The sequence below is a fragment of the Macaca nemestrina genome, chromosome 5 (genome assembly GCF_043159975.1).
Source record: "Macaca nemestrina isolate mMacNem1 chromosome 5, mMacNem.hap1, whole genome shotgun sequence".
Classification (NCBI taxonomy): domain Eukaryota; kingdom Metazoa; phylum Chordata; class Mammalia; order Primates; family Cercopithecidae; genus Macaca; species Macaca nemestrina.
Genome location: NC_092129.1, coordinates 98199557 through 98210435, shown reverse-complemented (window position 1 = coordinate 98210435; position 10879 = coordinate 98199557). Strand labels below are relative to the sequence as shown.

The 10879-nt window shown below is 41.4% G+C and overlaps 1 long non-coding RNA gene across 1 annotated transcript; it reads right to left on the bottom strand.

Annotated features, from left to right (window-relative positions):
- Nucleotides 1-279: 279 nt before the first annotated feature.
- On the bottom strand, nucleotides 280-10491 carry LOC105496303 (uncharacterized). Its single transcript, XR_011623555.1, has 4 exons — nucleotides 9277-10491; nucleotides 8653-8818; nucleotides 6279-7547; nucleotides 280-5634 (listed from the first exon to the last, which is right to left on the bottom strand). It is a non-coding gene; the product is annotated as an uncharacterized lncRNA (long non-coding RNA).
- Nucleotides 10492-10879: the final 388 nt, after the last annotated feature.

Sequence of the window (10879 nt, the reverse complement as noted above, 5' to 3'; positions counted from 1 at the left end):
TTTGAGACAGAGTCTCACGCTGTTGCCCAGGCTGGAGTGCAGTGGCGCAATCTCGGCTCACTGCAAGCTCCGCCTCCTGGGTTCACGCCATTCTCCTGCCTCAGCCTCCTGAGTAGCTGGGACTACAGGCGCCCACCACCGCGCCCGGCTAATTTTTTGTATTTTTAGTAGAGACGGGGTTTCACTGTGGTCTCGATCTCCTGACCTTGTGATCCGCCCACCTCGGCCTCCCAAAGTGCTGGGATTACAGGCTTGAGCCACCGCGCCCGGCCAGACTTTTTTCTATTATCATCTACATCAAATTCGTGTTTACCCAACCTAAATTGTGTGGACATTATCTTTTTTTCCTCTAGTTTTCATGATTCAGCTAGCAGAATTCTACTGAAGGCACCTTTCCCTTCCCATGAAGGAAGATGCAGTTCCTTCATCTTCTATTGGCTGCTCCCTTGTCTCCATAATAATTATTGAGCACCTACTGTGTGCCAGATGTTCTTCCTTCCAAGCCTCAGGCAACTCTTCAGGCATTATTAATCTTTTGATATCAATGAGGAAACTGAAGCATAAAAGAAGCAAGTTATTGGCTCAAGGCAACACAAATACCGAACTGAAAGAGCAGATTTCGAATCTAGATCTTCTGCTTCACAGCTCCTTTCCATTCCCTGCCTTGCCTTTTCTGCCAGATGGCACCTTATTCTCAGAATAGCCTTTATTATATTTCTGTAGACTGCCTCCATTGGTTTTTTCTAGATCTCTAGACTCAAATCTGCCAAAGAGTCTTCTAGCCTATCTCAGCCATATTTGTGAGTGGAACAAATACTTAAACAGCCCTACAGTTGCAACACCAATAAACTTCCCTCTAGTGAAAGTTCTAGTATGTCTTGATGTGGGCACATAGAGAGTGTTTACTAGAGAGAGGGCACCTAGTTTAGTCAGGTCTCAAGAACTGGATCCTCTCCTTTATGTCAGGTCAAGACTGGCTTCGCACTCCCTGGGGTGCAGGAGAAAGACAAGTCTTCCTTTATTTCCTGAGGTAGTGTCTGAGGACTTTAATTGTGCTGAAGGACAAGAGTGAAGGGGTGAGGGGGCATTTATACCAGTGGGAGGTTTTGACACCAATGTCTTTACACGAAGGAAACCCAGAGAGCCAGAAATCTAATTTTCTATCTTCTGCTGGTTGACAAAGCACAACATTTTTTTTTTTTTTTTTTTTTGAGATACAGTCTCGCTGTCTCACCCAGGCTGGAGTATAGCGGCACAATCTTGGCTCACTGCAGACTCTGCCTCCCGAGTTCAAGCAATTCTTCTTCCTCAGCCTCCTGAGGAGCTGGGACTACAGGCATGTGCTGCCATGCATGGCTAATTTTTGTATTTTTGGTAGAGACAGGCTTTCGTCATGTTGGTCTTGATCTCCTGACCTTGTGATCCTCCCACCTTGGCCTCCCAAAGTGCTGGGATTACAGGTGTGAGCCACCACACCCAGCCTGACAAAGCATAGCTTTTATTTTAAAAGTTTTTGGTGAGAGCAGGTCTCTTTGTGTGGTATATGTATATGAGAGTGGTGTGTGTGTGTGTGTGTGTGTGTGTGTGTGTGTATGAGAGAGAGAGAGAAAGTGAATTAATGAATTAGTGTATGTGTGTCTGTAGTAGAAGTTCTCTTTCCCAGAGTGTGTAATTTGTGCAAGTCCAGTAATAATTGGCTAAACAGGCCAGATCTGCAGTATCTATCTGTCTTAGTTTGCTCAGGCTGCTGTAGCAAAAATGCCAAAGACTGGATGGCTTAAAGAACAGGAAATTATTTCTCATAGTTCTGGAGGCTGGGAAGTTTAAGATCAGGAGTCCAGAATGGTCAGGTTCTGGTGAAGGTCCTCTTTCCGGAATATAGATGGCTATCTTCTCATTGTATGCTCACTTGGTGGAAAGAGAAAGAAACCATCTGGTTTTCTAGTGTCTCTTATTATAACAGCACTAAGCCCATCCTAAGGGTTCCACCCTCATGACCTAACTACATTCCAAATGCACCATCTCTAAACATCATTACACTGGGCATTAGGGTTTCAACATATAAAATTGGGGGGAACACAAATATTCAGTCCACTATCTCTCCACTCATGCTCTTTTCATATTCTGTTGACCCAGAGGATTCAGACCCTCATTTTCAAAGCTCCTTTTCTTCCTTCCTGCTCTGGCTGACTGCCTTCTACTTGAGTGACCCACCACCCTTTCTCTTCCTAGCTCCATTTTCTTCCTCTTACATGTACAAATCCTCCCTATCTTGAAAATGTCTTTATAGATTGAGTTTGAGTCCCAACTATGCATGTGGGGCTTCAGGAAAGTCCCTACACTCCTGAAGCAGGAATTTGTGTTTTACAGTTCCTAGGGTCTTTTGTTGCTGATTGGCTGAAAGTTAGGTAAGCTAGAGCTTCAGTAAGGGGCTTTTGTTCTTCTCCTCTAGACCAGATCGCAACAGGAAGCCAGTCAGCCTGTTTAAGTGGGGTTATCAATGAGACATTTCTGACTTTTCTTACATTTTTTGCTTTTTAAACACTTGTATATTTTCCTCTATATTCCTTAGGAAATTATGGAATGATGAATCTCAGAGCAGAAGAGATCTAGAGAGTAACTGGTTGTATAGCCCATATCCATCTTTTAGTTTTCTTTCTGTCACTTTGTTACCTGACTTCCCAATCTCAACTTCATTTTTCATAGCCTCCTCTTTTACATTTTCACCTTGAGCATTAGATTGCAGCAGGGATACATTTATGTTTCTTGTTTTGACTCTTTATTAATGCCTGGAGAACACCCCAAGGCTGGCCCAAGGAGGTGCAGATCCCTGGGGAATGGCCACCTGCGAGTGGTCAGCCTGCTCACTCAGCTACCTGCTATGGATAAAAGCCCCAACAGTGTCAACTGCTGTGCTCAGAGCCCTGCCAGTGTTAATCCAAAATGAAACCATCCTTGATCATTGCAACCATGTTTCCTGATGCAAAACAGCATGGGCTGAGGCCAGCTCAAAAGGAGTCCTTTTACCCAAATGCAAACGAAAAGGGTTTGGGTGACAACCGTGTGAGTCAATAATTTAACGTTGCCTTGTAATCCTGCAGCTATTGGCGTACAATTGTTTGGCCTTTTAAAAGTCCTGATTATCGGTTCCTTATCTTGACTGCTGACAACTGCTGAACTCCTTGCTCTACAAATGCCTCGAGCTTATTTCTGCCTACGTTCAACTTTATGTTTTCATTTGTTTGTTTCCTTTTATCCCCATGAAACCAACAGGCCAAATCTCCTCTCATGTTGTCCTTAGGCCTAGTTTCCAAAGAAGGCAAGTTCTTGCCAAAACCATAAGTTCATACTACACTCACTATGCACGCACATACACACACAGAGCGAGCGAGCGAGAGAGAGAGAGAAACAGACCGAGAGAGAGAGAGAGAGAGAGAGAGAGAGAGAGTGCACATGAGAGAGTGAGAGAGCACAGTTCCAAAATTAAACCTTTCTTCGAAAGCAAAATTACCTTTGTGTCCGCTTGCTCCTAAAGACTCTCCCATCTGCCTACATCTTTTTTCTACACCCCACTCATCCTGATCCTCTTGGTGCTTTATTATTAGAGATATAGTAGATATAATAATAATAGCTTTATTATTAGAGAACCCTTCCAGGGGAACTCCAGATTCTTTTCAGGGCCTTTCAAAGCCTAGATTCTAGGAGTCTACAGTGGTTTCCCTTTCTGGTCTCCCCAGGTGACCAGCAGCCCAGTGACACTAACCAGATTTCCTGTCCTCCTGGTGCATTTATCAGAATCTCTGTCAGTTTCATTCAGGTGCTGAGCAGGAGGTAACACTGTAAAGAATAGCTGTGAACCAGTTCTCTCTGACCTCTTTTGGCCCTAACTGACCCCAGAGCACAGCCCATAGAGATGCATTGTGCAGAACTAGCATGTTCATATGTCATTCTCTCAGGGGAGACTTTCCTTTCAGCCAGGAAACAATCATCTTTATCACCTTTTTAAATGGACACCGTGGCTTTCCCATACACATATTCCTGTGTAGCATGTGTTATTTTCATTCGTGGTCATTTTAACCACAATCAGAACTATAGTAATATATACAGAGTTACAGAGCCCTCTGCATCCAGGAGTCTCACTGCCTTTTATAAACAGTAACTAATTGAGAGGAACTGCTGTGTACTTATTTAATAATACAGTTGTATCCTCTGTTTTAACAAAATGTTCAGTTCTTAACTGTTTATTGTCAATGTAATTTCCTTCACATAATACAAATTAATGAGGAGAGAAAAAAGCAAATTTGTTTTTCATTAGTTACTAATTTGAGGATTTCCAAGCTGATTAATCAGAGTCTTTCCAGCCCATCCTTCCCACAACCCCTGCTTCTATACACTCAGCAGACCAAACATTTTTCTTCCTAAGAATTTCATTTTGCAGTTAAACATTTGTTTTGATTCCTTAACCTATACTAATTTTACATTGGTTTACATAGCTGCATTTTTTATAATTCTCTTTTTTCTTGTTCCCTCTCTAATATAACTCACATGCACCTGTTACCAGGACATACACACCCTTTCTTGCCCATTTCTCTAGCAACTCCTCTTTTCATCTAATATCTCAAAATTTTGCTTGCCTTTTTTTTCTTTCTTTCTTTCCTGGAATTTAACCCAGTGTCCTCAAGGGAGGTATCTTTCAATTTGGAGTTATCTCCAAACACACACACACAGACAGAGATGATAGCTTTCTGCTGCTAGAAAGATTATTAACTGCTCATACAACTTTATCACATGATTTTTTGTGTGTGTTCTGACAGTTGCTTGTAAAATTGATATTTTATCTCAAGTTCTTCAACAGAGTTTCTATCATCACCATGTGCATTCTCCCTTATTGGGCTCACAGGAAAAACCCAATTATTAATTGTGAAATAAAGGACTTTTCAGCAGAGACAGATCCCCCTGTTTGCATAGGAACTTCCCAGCAAACCCATCTTCATGGTCCTGCGACCTGTGCAGTCTCACAGGGCCTGTGCTTTAGAAGGGTCCCAAGCTTGTTGTAATGCTCTGTTGTTGTGATCTTGAAATTCTTAACAATTTTTAAAACAGAAATCCCTGCATTTTCATTTTGCACCAGGCCCCACAAGTGATGTAGTCACTCCTGCTTCCCTGATGGTGTTGGCTTCTTACTTCCAAACCAAATACAGTACTGATGTTTGTAGGTCCTGGAACCCCATGTAGTCAAAGGGGTTGGACTGGCTCCTTGGTGTGTATTACCGAGGTGGAGGATGCATTAAGCTTCTCTCATCAGCAGGAACTTTCCTCCACCCTGTTCACCTCCACTGAATCTCCTTTGAGTCTCTTGGGTCATTTGGTGGCCTCCACTTCAACACATTTTTCTCCCCAGTCTGAGGGAGCAGTCCTAATCTGAACTTTGTCTCTCCCTCTTCCATTTCAAGTAATTTATCCTCAGATGATTGGGGGTGGCACAACCCAATAATTCAATGGTAGAGACACTAAAACTAATATCCAAAAACCTTTGGCTCTGAAACCTGAGTTCAAATGTTCAACACAGCCGAAAAGGAATCTTCTGACAGTGACTAAAATGACGCCTAGAAGAAGCAACCACCAAGAGGTGAGCTGTGGGAGAAATAAGGAAGCAGCCCTTTAAAAGATAGGGATTCAATGATAGAGAATCAACATAGATAAAAATAATACTTGGTCATTGGTTGGGCACGGTGGTTGACACCTGTAATCCCAGCACTTTGGGAAGCTATGGCAAGTGGATTGCTTTAGCTCAGGAGTTTGAGACCAGCCTGGGCAAGGTGGCAAAATCCTGTCTCTACAAAAAAAAAAATTAGCCATGCATGGTGGTGTGTGCCTGTACTTGCAGCTACTTAGGAGGCTGAGGTGGGAAGATAGCTTGAGCTTTGAAGGTCAAGGTTGCAGTGAGCCATGATTGTGTCACTGTGCTCCAGTCTGGGCAACAGAGCAAGACCTGTGTCACAAAAAAGAAAATAACTAGGTCTAAGGAAAAGGCACATATTCATTGCTTATGAAGATATATGCAAATAAATATGCAAAATGAAGTGAAAGGAAAGGGGAAAGTTCTCCCAATGAGTATAAAACTGACTGAATGTCAGCTGTCGTCTCTGTTACTTAAGGGTTCATTGTAAAGGAAAGCTGAGACTATACTGGAAAACAAATGTGACAAGAACTGAACCATATCTTTCTCTTTTAAACATACATATACACACACAACAGCAATGACAATATTATTTTACCTGACTCATTCTGTTGGTCAAGTGTCTTTATTGTTTTTCTTAGATGCTGTTATTTATTAATGTATCTAGTACTTGATGTGTATTTTCATAATATGAGATTAATTCATGACCTTTCCTTTTAGCACCTCTATGTTCCACGTTGATGATGACGTTCAATGCATATGCAGTAAGATTTGAAGAGTAACAGCTAGAACAGACTGCTTGGATTCAAATGCCTTTTGCTGTTACCAGCTCTGTAACCTTGGATGCACGTCTGAACTTCTCTATGCCTCAGTTCCTCCATCTATAGAAAGGTTGTTGTGAGGATTAAATGGGTTAATATGCTCAAAACACTAGAGTGCCTGGCACATCCTAAATACTCAATAAACGTCAGCTCTTATGATTGCTGTTGGCTTCCCTGTCTGCCTTGTGAGAAAGCAGAGCTGGTGCAGTGTGTAGTGAGGGACTGCTTTCTGGGGCTAGAGCCACATTTTCTGCTCAAGGAAAGGGCCATGATTTTCCCAGGGTTCTGCAGCATCCTGACCTCCCATGGTAGGAGCAAAGCTTGACTGGAACATACAGCTAAGGACCCTCTTCCCAACCTCTTTCACCTTCCAGGCAAAGGTGATATGTTCCATGCTTATTTTCTGAAGAGATTTGTCAGAAAGAATGTTTCTCACCATTCACATCCAGAGAAGACTACAGAAATACGGCTGTACAGTGTGCATAATATTACTTCCAGGTGTTGATAAAGCTGGTGCAGTGATGAATGAGACAGCTAGATGAGGATGATATACCCAATGCATAAGTAAAAACAAAACATTTTACACTTTGGGAAAACCTTTCTGGGAAGTCAGTAGGATCAAATTGTGGAAATTCTAACATAACTGATAAGACTAGAGCACCTAAAGAAAGGCAATCACCTTTGTCTCCACATCTCTGCAGCCCCTACAAAGCAATCAAATCAAACCGATCATACAATAAAATATTTAGAACATATTATATTTTGGTTTAACCTGCTAACACAGTGTTAGACCTTGGCATTTTCCACTGCTTAGAGTTTCTTTGTGAGAGGAATTCACCCCATTAGGTGACAGCTGTCGCTGTCCTTGGTACTAAAAAACATTCACTCTCTCTTCTTTTTTTTCAAATGCAAACTAGGAACATTTGTGACTTGCTTTCACAGTGTCTAAAGCACTTGGATTTTTAATTGATTATTTTTTAGAACAGCCAAGCTTACCATTGGAGAATTCTTTGAATTTTCAAACAAAGCCCAATGCCACAGAAACCCTGCAGAGTCACGGAAAAAAAGCAATATTACATCCCAATGAAAGCATTTGGTTTCAGGAGCAGCCATGCTAACATTCATCAACATCCTTCACTGCCCCCAGTAGATGCACTGAAGTGGACTCCTGCTGGATGAGATTGTCATGGTCTCTGACCTTCCACTTCTCTCCCCACACATATTTCAGATTCTCAGACTGCACTTACTGACCAAAGTCAGAGAGCCCCCAAAGAAGAAGCCAAATTATCAGAAGGATAGGAGCCTGGATAGGAGGCAAAAGGAAAGAAAACAACCTTTATGTCCCAAACTGGTGTCTTTAACAGCTTCTGTCTAACGGGGCTATGTGAGAACATCAGGAAGATTATGACTGCACGGTAGAATCCTCTAAGCCACCTCTGCTCCCTGAACACTGTGCTTTGTCAACAGTTGAATTGCCAGTTGCTTAATCTAAGCTTTTTGAGTGCTTTTTACTGGTCAAAAAATAATAACAGGTTAAAAGAATAGTTTCCAATCCCTACATTTACTCACATCACAGCTGGGTGACCCTTTTGTTCTTTTGGGTGCAGCAACCCATGAGGATAAAGGGACAATAGAGATATAACAGGCTAGTAGTATATTTAACCCAACACACTGTGACACTAATGGAAGACATCACAGACATGGTAATATTAAGCTATTTGCATTAACTCTCCCTTGTTGCTGGCAATCATGCTGTGACAAGTGTCATATTCAATGAGAAGATAACCTTAAATATTCAATTTTGACACAAACATCTTTCACTACTAACAAAATTCCCATAAAAACAAGTGCTTCTACATAGATTGCTCTTGCATACACTGACTTAAGGTAAGGAGATGACAAAGGCTGCCTAATTAGCAAGATGTTTTGAAGCTAATACTCAGGAGAGCTTATGCTTCTGATTTCCATTTGTAAATATATTCATTTTTCCCCAATTGTATGAAATCTGAAGCTAGTCAGACTTTTGATTGGCTTTAGTTTTTGTTTTGTTTTGTTTTGTTTTGCACAGCAGGGGTGGGGTAGGGGGTGCCAAGTAGAATTTCCCTGTATCTAGTGTGAAGATAACATCTTTGGTGTAGAAATTGTACATACCTTCACAATATCCATTCTGTCAGTATGCCATTGGCGTTAAAGGATGTAAAGGGTTTGATCTCCCTTCATATAAGGAAGACTGGGGATGGAGCTCACTGGGGTCCAGCTAACAGAATGCTTCTTATTCTCACTTGAGGGTTTCGAGGTGATGAAAAATTTCCAGAACCTGTGCCCAAATGGATTATAGTCAGAATTAAGGAAAACAGTTGGAGACAACATATTAAATTTTTTAAAAAGCCTAAATTTTAAAAAAGCCAATACACAAAACCAAACATTTCAAGAACCAAAGGGATTCAATAACAGAAAAGATTTTAAGTAGTGGAAAGAAGGTGAGCTTCGTGAATTCCCTTATTTGGGATTTGATTCTCACTCTTGCTCTTTTAGGATACCCATGGTCCCTGGACTAGATATGTTGAGGGGCTCATTCTATGTGGACAACATAACTTCTTTTCATATATGGGCTTTGTTATTGTTACATGGCACCCAGATATCTCAGAGCATGCTGCATTTGGACATGGTTTTACCCCATGGAAAGCTTAGAGTATAAGAATATGGATCAGCAAAGAAAAGATGCTCAATTTCTATGATGGCATAGAATTCTTTAGTAGATATTTAATCTTTAACCTGTTGCTATGGTCTGAATGTCTCCTCCGCTGGTTTTACACTGTTCAATGACTTGACATCCCCAGTGGAAACAAGTCTGAAAGGACTCAAAATTGTTTCTTTTCTCTCCCACATCCAGAGCAATCAAGATCTCTAGGGGAACATAAGCCCTGCAGAAGATGAGTTCACAAATTAAAAAATTACAAACCGCACAAGGAAATGAATCACCATGAAGGAGAATCAAGACATACAAATAAGTGAAAATTAGCTACCCAAATCTGAACGTAATAAATTTGAGACTCTGTAGATTTTGAAAAAAACTAAATAGAACCTCTAGATACAAAAACAATAAAGATTAAAATTTAAAATGCTAAAAGGGGTAAGTTTTAGTGTGATAAGAAGTTATATATCAGAAAGAAGCATGTTTTTATTTTATATAAAAATTATAAAAGGAAATTGTATGCAATATTTATTAATGCCCACTAGGAAGATCTGTATTACGTTCTGAAGATACAAAAATCAATTAAGACCTACCCAGTCCCTGACTTTGTGGAACAAGGTCTAGAACAGACCAACAATAGTGCAATAAAAAGCAATAAAATGTTATAGATAAATAGGGCACAGGGAGGGTATAGACAAGGAAGTGATCAAGCCTATCTAATGGGGTCGGGCAGAAGGCAGTCAGAAAAAGATTTATAGAGTTTAAGGTTGAAACTGCGTTTGCAAAAAGTGTAACAGAAAATTACAACAGTGAAAGAGATCTGACATAACCAACTCCATCTTGCTTCTAACCTTCAACCTGTCTTTGTTTGTTCCTTGGCATAGGCCAAACTAACTTTGTTTATAGTTAAACTTAGTTTATAGTTAAACTTTGAAACAAAGATGATAACAGCCCTTTTCCAAAACAAACCCCCTTCTTGGCTAGGGACTAGACTGCCTTGCAGGACTAACAAATTAGCCACAAGATTAGCAATTACGGTTTAGGAGTTATGCAGCCTGAAACCACAAGGTTCTGAACCTCCACAATTCCTCCTATGGATAATGTCGTTATTATAAAACCTAAGATTGATGCTCAAGATATTTTTCAGACTCTGCACTTGATAGATCAGCTGGCACCACCCAGATTGATAAACTGGTTCATCTAGTCCAGTGGCCCCCACCCAGGAACTGACTCAACACAAGAGGACAGCTTCAACTCCCTATGATTTCATCTCTGACCCAACCAATCAGCACTCCCCTCTTCCTGACCTGCTACCCACCCAATTATCCTTAAAAACCTCAATGCCTGAATTTTCTTTTTTTTCTTTTTTTTTTTTTTTGAGACGTAGTCTCACGCTGTTGCCCAGGCTGGAGTGCAGTGGCGCGATCTCGGCTCACTGCAAGCTCCGCCTCCCGGGTTCCCGCCATTCTCCTGCCTCAGCCTCCTGAGTAGCTGGGACTACAGGCGCCCGCCACCGCGCCCGGCTAATTTTTTTTGTATTTTTAGTAGAGACAGGGTTTCACTGTGGTCTCGATCTCCTGACCTTGTGATCCGCCCGCCTCGGCCTCCCAAAGTGCTGGGATTTCAGGCTTGAGCCACCGCGCCCGGCCCCAATGCCTGAATTTTCAAGGAGACTGATTTGAG